A 12,254-nucleotide genomic window follows, 5' to 3' on the forward strand; every position below is an offset into this window, starting at 1 on the left:
GGAAGTCAGATACAACCATGAAAATACAGGCAATAGATAATGCCACACCAACAAATACCAAAGAAGAGAAACACACAACAATTACCAACAAAAATAACAGGAATTAACAATCACTGTTATTAATATCCATTAATATCAATGGTCTCAATTCACCTATAAAAAGACATAGGCTGACAAAATGGATCCAAAAACAGGATCCATCCTTCTGCTGCATAAAAGAAACATAACTCACCTTTAAAGCCAGACACTACCTCAGAGTAAAAGGCTGGGAAAAGACTTTCCAATCAAATGGACTTAAGAAGCAAGCTGGTATAGCTATCCTAATATTTAATAAAATAGACTTCAAACTGAAATCAATTGAAAGAGATCAGCAAGGACATTACATACTTATCACAGGGAAAATCCATCAATATAAAGTCTTAATTCTGAATATTTATGCCCCAAATACAAGAACACCCACATATGTAAAAGAAACATTACTAAAGCTTAAATCACACATCAAGCCCCACACATTAATAGTGGGAGATTTCAACACCCCAACTTACCACTGGGTGAATCTGCCAGATTGAAACTTAACAGAGAAATAAGGGACCTAACAGAAGTTATGGCTCAAATTGACTTAATAGTTATATACAGAACATTTCACTGAAACACAAAAGAATATACCTTCTTTTCAGCACCCCATGGAACCTTCTCTAAAATCGACCACATGCTCGATCACAAAGCAAATCTCAATGGATAAAAAAATTGAAATAGCCTCCTGTATCCTTTTGGACCACCATGGCTTAAAGTTTGATTTCAACAACAACAAAATTTATAGAAAGCCTCATGGAAACTGGACAGTGCCCAAATGAATCACCAATGAGTCAAGGAAGAAATAAAGAAAGAAATTAAGATTTCCTAGAATTCAATGAAAATGAAAGTACAACATACCCAAACATATGGGACACTATGAAAGCAGGGCTAAGAGGAAAATTCATAGCACTAAATACCAACATAAAGAAGATGGAGAAATCTAACACTCATGACTTAACAGCACACCTGAAAGCTCTAAACCAAAAAGAAGCAAAACTCACCCAGAAGGCATAGATACTAGGAAATGATAAAATTGAGGGCTAAAAATCAATGAAATAGAAACAAAGAGAAAAATACAAACAATAAATAAAACAAAGAGTTGGTTCTTTGAAAAAATCAACAAGATACATAAGCCCTTATCCATATTAACCAAAAGGCAGAGAGAGAGAGAGCATCCAAATTTACAAAATCAGAAATTAAAAGGGAGACATAACAACAGACAATGAGGAAATCCAGAGAATCATCAGGTCAAAAACCTGTACTCCACAAAATTGGAAAATCTGAAAGAAATGGAAAGTTTTCTGGATAGGAACCATATACAAAATCAAGACCAGATAAACAATTTAAATGGGCCAATAACCCCTAAGGAAATAGAAACAGTCATTAAAAGTCTCCCAACTAAACACAGTCCAGGACCAGATGATTTCAGCACAGAATTCTACCAGATTTTCAAAGAAGAGCTAATTCCAATACTCTTCAAATTGTTCTATACAACAGAAACAGAAGGAACATTACCAAACTCTTTTTATGAGGCTACAGTTACCCTGATACTCAAACCACACAAACATGCAACAAAGAAAGAGAATTACAGACCAATTTCCCTTATGAACATTGATGCAAAAATACTGAATAAAATAATGGCAAAAGGATCCAAGAACACATCAAAAAAGTATCCACCATGATCATGTAGGCTTCACCCCAGGGATGCAAGGATGATTCAACATACAAAAATCTGTCCATGTAATACACCATATAAACAAACTGAAAGAAAAAAGCCACATGATCATCTCATTGGATGCTGAAAAAGCCTTTGACAAAATCCAACACCCCTTCATGATAAAGGTCCTAGAGAGATCAGAAATACAAGGAACATACCTAAACATAATAAAGGCAATTAACAGCAAGCCAACAGCCAACATCAAATTAAATGGAGAGACACTCAAAGTGATTGCACTAAAATCAGGAACAAGACAAAGCTGTTCGCTCTCCCCATATTTATTCAATATTGCACTTGAAGTTCTAGCTATAGTAATAGCACAACAAAAGGAGATCAATGAGATAGAAATTGGAAAGGAAGAAGTCAAACTTTCATTATTTGCAGATGATATGATAGTGTACATAAGCGACCCCAAAAATTCTACCGGGGAACTCCTACAGCTGATAAACTCCTTCAGTAATGTGGCAGGATACAAGATTAATTAAAAAAAATCAGTAGCCCTCCTAAATACAAATGATAAAAGAGCTGAGAAAAAATCAGAAAAACATCACTCTTTACAATAGCCACAAATAATATGAAATACCTTGGAGTAACTCTAATTAAGCAAGTGAAGGACCTGTATAACAAGGACTTTAAGTCCTTGAAGAAAGAAATTGAAGACGTTATCAGAAAATGGAAAGATCTCCCATGCTCATGAAGAGGTAGGATTAACATAGTAAAAATGGCAATCTTACCAAAAGCAATCTATAGATTCAATGCAATCCCCATCAAAATCCCAAAACAATTCTTCACAGACCTTGAAAGAACAATACTCAACTTAATACAGAAAAACAAAAAAGCCAGGATAGCTAAAACAATCTTGTACAATAAAGCAACCTCTGGAGGCATCGTGATCCCTGACTCCAAGCTCTACTAGCTACAGTAAAAAAAAAAAAAAAAAAAAAAAAAAAAAACCAGCTTGGTATTGTCATAAAAACCAACATGTGGACAAATGAAATAGAACTGAAGACCTGTCATTAATCCACACATGTATGAAAACCTAATTTTTACAAAGAAGCCAAAACTGTACCATGGAAAAAAAAGGATCTTCAACAAATGGTGCTGGCATAACTGGATGTCAGCATGTAGAAGACTGCAAATAGATCCATAACTGTCACAGTGCATAAAACTTTAGTCCAAGTGGATCAAAGACCTCAATATAAATCCAGTTACTCTGAACCTGATAGAAGAGAAAGTAGGAAGTAGTCTTGAATGCATTGGCACCAGAGATCACTTCCTAAATATAACACCAGTAGCACAGACACTGAGAACAACAATTAATAAATGGGACCTCCTGAAACTGAGAAGCTTCTATAATGCAAAGGAAACAGCCAATAAGACAAAGCAACAGCCTAAAATGGGAAAAGATCTTCACCAACCCCACATCTGACAGAGGGATGATCTCCAAAATATACAAAGAATTCAAAAAGCTAGACATCAAAATACCAAACAATCCAATTAAAAAATGGGCTACAGAGCTTAACAGAAAATTCTCAACAGAAGAATCTCAAATGACCGAAAGACATTTAAGGAATTGCTCAATATCCTTGGTCAGCAGGGAGATGCAAATTAAAATGATTCTGAAATACCATCTTACACCTGTCAAAATGGCTATGATCAAAAAACACTGAAAACAGCTTATGTTGGAGAGAATGAGGAGCAAGGGGAACTCTCCTACACTGTTGGTGGAAAGCAAACTGATACTGCCACTTTGGAAATCAGTATGGCTGTTTCTCAGAAAATTGGGAATCAATCTATCTCAGAATCCAGCTATACAACTCTTCGGCATATACGCAAGGAATGCTCAATCTTACCACAAGGACACATGCTCAACTATGTTCATAGCAGCATTATTCCTATTAGACAGAACCTGGAATCAACCTAGATGGCCCTCAACTGAAGAATGGATAAAGAAAATGTGGTACAGATACACAATGGAATACTACTCAGTTAAAAAAAAATGACATGGAATGTACAGGCAAAAGGATGGAACTAGAAAATATTATTCTGAGTGAGGTAACCCAAACTCAGAAAGACAAACATAGTATGCACTCACTTATAAGCATATATTAGATATAAAGTAAAGGATAACCAGACTACAACCCACAGCTCCAGAGAAGCTAGGAAACAAGGAGGACCCTAAGAGGCATGTATGGATCACATTGGGAAGGAGAAGCAGAGGAGATCCCGATGAGAAAACTGGAAATGAAGAGGGCAATAGAGGGTAGGGGATGGAGAACATCAGGGAATGGGATGGTTGAGCTGGGGAAGGGATGGAGTGGGAGAGCAATGAAAGAAATGTCTTGAGAGAGGGAGACGTAATAGGGTAAGGGAGAAACCCTGTGTTAGGGAATTTTCCAGGAATTCACGAGGACAACCACAGATTAGACTACTATCAACAGTGGTGAGGGTGCCTTGACTAGCCTACTATGGTAATCAGATTGGTGAATACCCTAATTGCCATCATAGATCCTTCATCCAGTAACTGATAGAAGCAGATGCCAAGATCTATAACCATGCACCAGGCCGAGCTCTGGGAGTCCAGTCAAAAATAGGGAAGAGGGACTAATGAGCAAGTGGGATCAAGATCATGATGGGGAAATCTACAAAGAAAACTGAACCAAGCTCAAAGGATCTCAGGAACTTTAGACCGACAGCTGTGTCTTGTATTGTAACCAGGAGAATTCACTGATGAATCCAGTAATTTATAGAAATACCTGTAATGATCCATAAGTATTCCAGTAGTCCCTAAAACTGAGGGAAGGCATTCTTTCAAATCTTTTCATAAAATAAACACTTTTCATAAAGCCCTTACTCTATAACCACGTAAAGACACTTTGAAAGAGACAAGTATCTGGCAGGGCCCTTGACTAAGAGCGTAGTGCCTTGTATGGACTGGTATCTAGCTTGCCTCACAATGAGTCCTTGTGATGTCACATGCAGTGGGCCAATCACGGCTCAAGAAAACCAACAGTATTTTGTATTTGTTGTTGTTTCCTCCTCTCCCTTTCCACCATGAACAACTACACTAATTCTTCTCATGGCTGTGATCAAGTAGCTTTAAACGATTTACTTATGAGAGGAGAGCTTCTTCAACCTCAGATTTACAAGAGCATAAGGAAACATAATGTGGAAATTCATAGGATATACATCAGGAGTGTGATATAATTGGTTACATGGCATTTTCATCCCCTGTTCCTCCAATCACCTAAGATTTTTCTTATGATGATAGACTGGAGAAACTTTGAGCTTTGCAAGGTAATGGACACAGCTATATTAACTGCTTCCAGCTAAATGTATAAGGGGGTTTAATTGAATTTCTTTACAGCACTTAATTTTCTTAGAAATTTTGCCTTTTACAGACTGAGCTCACCATACCTAATTACAGGGTCAAGGCTTTTATGCTGACATTTACAGTGGTGAGTTTACAGGAAAGCAGAGTTACTGACATTGTGTATCTCTAAATCTCACAGCACATCTACATCTCTTGACTCTGGTGGTCATGAGACTTAAGTCCTCACTGGGAGTTTGTCAGTTCCTCTGTCTCTGACATGTTCATGTCTTCTCTAAGTAGCATTAGTGAAAACTTTAGCATGTTTCTGTAGTCAGCAAGAGTCTTTACGTCTTCTAAGTGTCCTGTCCCTTAGCCAGGCTCTTTCTACTTTTCTGTCTCTTACTCCCATCATTTAACTCTGAAAGCATGGGTTCCATGACCACCCCTGATCATGATCAGGAATGTCTGTGTTTAGACTCCTTTTCATTGTGCCTGTTGATTGCAAGAATTTTCCAATGCACTTTGGGATGCATGAACTCAGCACTGGTCATTGTGGAAAAGGGTGGAGAGAGAGAAGGCATGGCAGGGCCCAGGGCCTGGTTTCTGCTGGGTATGGAGGAGAATCAGATTCAGGCAGGAAGGCAGGCACAGTCAGGGAAGATGGGGCCTGCTTCAAGGAAAGTGTTTGGGTGGGAGCTCCATCCACCCCTGGTACCCTGGCATCCCTACACCCAAAGAGTCCGGGATGTTTGGAAGGAGTCTGGTGGAAGATCCACTTCAACTTTCCTCCCTGTCTCTTTCCCCAAACTCGCCCCTTCAAAACCTGCCAAACACAGCTCCTCCCCCAGAGAGGCTCAAGACCACTTCCACAGGTTATATAAGCAGCATCCCTGAAAACAGACACTTGGTTCTTCTGGCCTCTTGGCCCTGTCTCCTTTCTGAGGGGCTGGGAATCACCCGGGAAACATTTTACCCATTAAACCTGGGCTTTTCCAATTTGGTCTGATTCGCTTTGTTGCGACTGGCTCAGGGCCTTGTGGTGGGAAAACACCCCTCTCCCAACACCTGCTCTGTGCCAGACTGAAATTGGCTCCCAGCTAGGTAAGTTTCCTTTTCAAGTTATTGCCTAGGAGGCCCAGGGCCTCTTCATTTCGGGGGATGTCCTGCCAAAGATGTGGCTGCACCAGGCCCCCAACCCATTCCAGAGTTCCAGGGTGAAGGGCTGCCTTGTTCCATGGGATCCCTTCTCTAGAAGAAGTTCTGTTGAAGGGAATTTCCCCCCACACACACCCATTTTTTGACCTAAGACTTACCACAGTGCTAGGCTTCAGGTCCCCGACATAGACTTGAGAAATAGTACTTGCCATTCAAGGCCTGATCCCCCAAACAACCCTGTAGGGTCTTTTACAAAATCTATTCAAATTGGGGCTATTTGATATAATTGAACAGAACTGCCCTACATCCATGGTTTTTTGGGTTCCCACCCTCCCTACAGGGGCCAATGTCTCATAGCACGGTTCATTCACTGCTGGAGACACTAACTGCCCCACTTCCCCTAAACTCTACCTACCCAACCCCCTCCCCCGGGGCCACAAATCTAAGACCAAATTCCTCCTCCTTACCTTCCTTCCTGTCCTCCCCTGTCCCCACTGTTCCCCCCTATCTCCCAATGCCTCAAACTACACACTGGCCTAATACCCCCAAATCTTCCCAGGTTTCTTCTTATACTCGGTCTCGCCAGACTCCTGCCTTCCCATCTATTTCATTTCTCAGTCAGTGCCAGATATTAGAAAGAAATTTTAAAAGACTGAGGAGGATCCCCAAACTCCCCTACAGGAATTGGTGAAAATGGATTTTAAAGTTTTTAATGCTTGAGAATGACAGCTGAGTCAACCCAAGAGACAAAGCTGTAATGGAATACTTTCCAAGCCCAAGCCTTTGCAGCTTCTCTGAGGACACCACGGGCCCCACAAGGGGTAGAAGGGAAGTCAGCCATGAGGCTCCATCCTGCTGGAGCTCAGCCCAAGTCAACCCACCAAAAACTTGCTTCAAATGAGACGAGCAGGGCCACAGCCACCCAGGAGGCCATGCCCTGTCTGCTGATAGCCTGGGCACTGGAAATCCGAATGCCCCTGTGCAGGCTCGTCCTCTAAGCCATGCCTTGGAGGTCCAGCCTCACCAGCACTGGCAACTGAGAATTCCTAAGCCTGGCGGAGAACTGACACAGCCTAGACCTGCTGAATCCACTGCCCTCTCCAAGCCTAGGGTGACGCTGCGGGTAACAGGTAAGTCCATTGACTTTCTTTTGGACACGGAGCTACCTATTCTTTTTTGACAGCTCACTCAGGTCCTACAGTTCCCTCACCAATTTCTGTCACGGGGTGGACAGGATTCCTTCCTTCCCACTTGAGACCCTGACACTTCCCTGCATTCTTGCAGGGCAATTCTTCTCACACTCTTTTTCTGGTCATACCTGCTTGCCCTGCACCTCTGCTTGGTCACAATGTTCTCAGCCTTTTGGGGGCCACACTCACCTTGGCCCTGATGCTCTCCTGAGTATTTCACAGGACCATTCCCAGGGGCCCTCTAGATATGCCAGCCTCTGCACCAGCTTCAAGGACACCAACCAGGCGAGGGTTGGCAGGTGGATACATAAAGAACTCAGTTATCCCCTAACTATGGTTGACACCTTTATTCTCAGGAAAAGTTGAGGCCAATGGACTCATCAAACAACAGCTCACCAAGCTCTCCATTGTACTCAGGTTATCTTGGCCCTCCCTTCTCCCCATTGCCCTTACCTACCTCCAGGCCACCCCCAAAATCTCCCACATGTTTGAGCCCTTTTGAGATCCTTTATGGAAGACTCTTCCTCCTCAATCGCTACCTCCCAGCCAAAACTTCCTGACTGTCCGGGTACCTCCCCTACCTCTCTCTTCTGAGATCCCTTCTCCATTCATACTGTGATTCTTACCACCCCCTCAACTGCCAAGCTTCTGGGACATCCATGCTAGTACCATCTCTCCAGGCTCAAATGGGCACCTATTCAGCATACAAGGTCTGTCCAGCAGCTGAGAGCCTCCACCCTCTGTAGCTGAAGTTTCTCTGGTCCTGCCTGGCTTCCATGGCCCTGCGGCCACTTAGTAAACACAGAGAGGCTTATATTAATTAAAACTGCTCGGCCATTAGCTCAGGCTAACTATTGACTAGCTCTTACACTTAAATTAACCCATAATTCTTATTTATGTTTAGCCACGTGGATTGGTACCTTTTCTCAGTTCTGCCTTCACATCTTGCTTCCTCTGTGTCTGGCTGGCGACTCCTGACTCAACCTTCCTGTTCCCAGAATTCTCCTCTCTGCTTCTCTCACCTATACTATACTTCCTGCTTGGCTACTGGCCAATCAACATTTTATTTATCAACCAAATCAAAGCAACACACATTCACAGCATACAGAAAGACATCCCCAGCACTTCCCCCTTTTCTTTTTTTCCAAAAAGTTTTTTTAACATAGTAAAATTACATATAACAAAACAATTATCAATCAAGAATTATAGTTATAATATCTAGTCTATTTGTATTTGGCAAAAAATAAAGAAGATATCCTATCTATCCTATATTTGTGAGTCTAAGGTTTAATATCTAACTTATCTTTTATCATAACTAAGGAAATTATAACTATCTACTCTTCAACTACATCAAAGACCCCAGAAGGATATAATATTACCTAAGTAAACAGGAAGTGCATTATAAGCAACTTTCAAAAATCTAGAATGACAGAGACAGCTGGCTGCCTGGACAGTCATGCAAAGTTCCTCTATAAAGTTGGGGCATCTGTCTTCAGCCCATAGGTATAGAGTCTCTCAGTCACTTCTCTCTATGTTCTGTACAATGTCTGGCAGTTTCCTCTGTGAAGCAGGAACCTGAAGGACCATTTTGCCAAGCAAAGTTCAGTGGTCACCTTCCTATGGGTCCTGCATGTCCAGTCGATACATCATTTTGTCAAGCAGTTCAGGCAAGAATAATTTCTTGCCCAAATGGCTATTTTTGCCAAGAAGAATATAAACTCCATATAGAGTGTCTTCAATGCCCATCCTCCTCTCTAAAGTAAATTGGTGCTGCCAGGAGCAGACATGTCTCACTGTCCAGAAAGCCTAAATTTTTAAAACATTTTAAATACCATATTCTGTAGGTCTTTGAAGTGTTTGGAGATTACCTACCTAATTGAATTATATATATGTATACTTAGAAAACTTATCATGACTATAAGCTTGACTATCATAGAAGACTAATTATTAATCTATATTTTTAATTATCCATTACAATCTAAATGAGTTACATAAACACAATACCTCAAATGAGAGTAGAAATATATATACAGTATAACAAAATTAAGTTTAAACTTTTATCAATAAACTAAAATCCATAGCAATATAAAACATTTTAAACAAGTTGTTGCTCTTTAAAAGTAGGTTCATTAACCCTTTCATCCTATCATATCTATACCATCTCCTTTTCTTCTTTAGAAAGAGATCAAATTTATAATCAACGTGCTTTAAATAAAAATATTGGTTTTCTTCTGTCCCACACCAGAGGGCTCTTTTGATATGGGACAGAAGAATCTCTCAACCTTTTGTTTTAGCAATATGTTTGAGTTTAGAGAAGGAGTGAGCCAATTCCATCTCCAAAGCCAGCTTGGTATATTTGGGAATTTGGGCATAGCTTCTCATACTACTTCCTGCTGGATGAGGGTGCTGTATTCTTATGGGACACAAAGAAAATTTTAAGGTTATGGAGTAGTCCATGAAGCTGTATTCTCTGAGCCCATTGCCTTGAAACTGTTCTGGATGATGGATCATCTGAGCCATGGTGTCATTGGAGACCTTTCAGGGGGTCTTGGCTAGTCAAACCTGATGTATCTTCATCTGATAGCCTCTTGCTTTCTGTGAAAACAAAAGCAGAGCCTCCTTTCCAAAGTGACATGTCTTTAGATCCAAATTTTGAAGTCAAGGTACCTTGAAATATACATATTAGTTTAACTGAGCAGCCTTTACAATTGAATGTCTATTTGCAGTTAAAAATATCAAAGACAACACAATACAGATTTTCTGTGTAATATCCATCTTTATGTGGCTTATTTTATATTACTTTTACTGTCTCTTTAAAGACTTTATTATTTAAAACTACTTGTTTATATAACTTTCTATATTAATTTTCTTCCAAGCCTACGTACATTTTTACACACATTGTAAACCATTTAAAGTCTTGTTTCATCTCAATCTGCTTTATTGTGTAACTATTTCTTTAAACTGCAGTGGCTAGTACTGAAGCAGAAGCCTTGGCTCCTGGCTCTGCCCAACTCAGCTTCCCAACATGGCAGAACTATGGGGGCAGTGGGTCTATGCTTCCATCCAACTGTGTGTAGCCCAAAAACCTTTTCTTTCTTCCTTCCTCTCTCTCTCTCTCTCTCTCTCTCTCTCTCTCTCTCTCTCTCTCTCTCTTAGCAAAGGCTAAATTTACCATGCAGCTTAATGTGCAACTTGGAGATGCCTCAATGCTCCATGCTGCAGGTCAAGCCCACATGCCATGAACTCACCATAAAGTAGCTCAAACCCACGTGTTACGTCATCTTGCCACCCACATGAGACATGAAGCAGGAACCTGTTTTGGGCTCCATTTAGAATTGCTTGTTAAATATTCTTAAGATTCAGGTATAAACTCAAGCCATTGGGTGCCATTTGTAACCGAAGTTTTCCTGGTCCTGCCTGGCTCCTGCAGCCCTGCAGCCACTTGGACCCAAGTAAACACACAGAGAGGCTCATATTAATTAAAACTGCTCGGCCATTAGCTCAGGCTAACTATTGACTTTCTCTTACACTTAAATCAACCCATAATTCTTATTTATGTTTAGTCACATGGCTTGGTACCTTTTCTCAGTTCTGCCTACATATCTTGCTTCCTCTGTGTCTGGCTGGTGACTCCTGACTCAACCTTCCTGTTCCCAGAATTCTCCCCTCTGCTTCTCCCACCTATACTATACTTCCTGCTTGGCTACTGGCCAATCAATATTTTATCAACCAAATCAAAGCAACACACATTCACTGCATACAGAAAGACATCCCCAGCAACCCTCTGGTTTTCCAAGATGTCCCAATAAAGGGTCTGTCTGCTCTTCTGTTCTGTACATTCATCTTTACAGTACAACTAGAGCATATGTTAATGATCAATTTTTTCATAGAAACTTGCCTTCATTGCTGCCTCAAGAAACAGATGCCTGAGATCTCCAGGATGACAATTGACTGGATGCTCCTCCCCTCACACCTCCTGCTGTACGTGAGCCCAGCAACTCCCAACTCCTCTTTCCTATGTCACTCCATGCCCAAAGGAAGTAATTAGACTTGAGCCAGCACCTCTATACCCAAAGAATCTGGAATATTTGGGTGGGAGCTCTACCTCAGGCCCTGGCACCCTGGCTTCCCTATACCCAAGAGTCTGGAATGTTTGGAAGGAGTCTGGTGGAAGATCCATCTTAACTCTCCTCCCCTATCTCTTTCCCCAAACCTGCTCCTTCAAAGCCTACCAAACACAGTTCCTCTCCAAATCCACCCCTTCAAAGCCTGCCAAACACAGCTCCTCCCCCAGAGCTGCATCCCCAAAAACAGACATGTGCTTCTTCCAGTCTCCCATCCCTGTCTCTTCTCTAAGGGGCAGGGGATTCATCCGGGAACACTTTACCCATTAAACCTGCGCTTTTCCAATTCTGTCTGATTCAGTTTAATTTGGATTGCCTTCAGGGTGCAAAAACTTATCAGAAAGTTCAATGACTTTCTTAGCAGATGGAGGGCCTGTATCAGGCAAATCAGGCCCAAGTCGGTGTTACTTTGTTTTCAGATCTTGGCATAAGGGCTGACTACCAGGGCAGTGAGAATATGTAACCCTAGGCTCCTGGTTTACCTGCCAGTACTGTAAAATCTAAATGCAAAGGTAATGTTCACCCCATCACCTAAAGTTTTCTGAGAATTTAAGAACTGGATAGGTGGGAACCAGGGAAAACCAGGGCTGCAGATGATTTTCAAGCCACTGTTCACTGAGCCCTGAGATTCTGAAGTTCAGTCCCAATCTTGATTTGAAGGGGAGTGGTTAGATGAAAGG

At 41.3% G+C, this 12,254-nt stretch overlaps 1 long non-coding RNA gene across 2 annotated transcripts; it reads left to right on the forward strand.

The window, feature by feature from the left end:
- Positions 1 to 4,793: 4,793 nt before the first annotated feature.
- On the forward strand, positions 4,794 to 11,794 carry LOC131897998 (uncharacterized). Of its 2 annotated transcripts, none has more exons than XR_009375831.1 (3): positions 4,794 to 5,089; positions 6,820 to 7,390; positions 11,341 to 11,794. It is a non-coding gene; the product is annotated as an uncharacterized LOC131897998 (long non-coding RNA). The 2 variants fall into 2 exon arrangements; XR_009375832.1 differs by having other exon boundaries at positions 4,795 to 5,089; positions 6,942 to 7,390; positions 11,341 to 11,793.
- Positions 11,795 to 12,254: the final 460 nt, after the last annotated feature.

This window comes from Peromyscus eremicus, chromosome 23, assembly GCF_949786415.1.
Source record: "Peromyscus eremicus chromosome 23, PerEre_H2_v1, whole genome shotgun sequence".
NCBI classification, from domain to species: Eukaryota; Metazoa; Chordata; class Mammalia; order Rodentia; family Cricetidae; genus Peromyscus; species Peromyscus eremicus.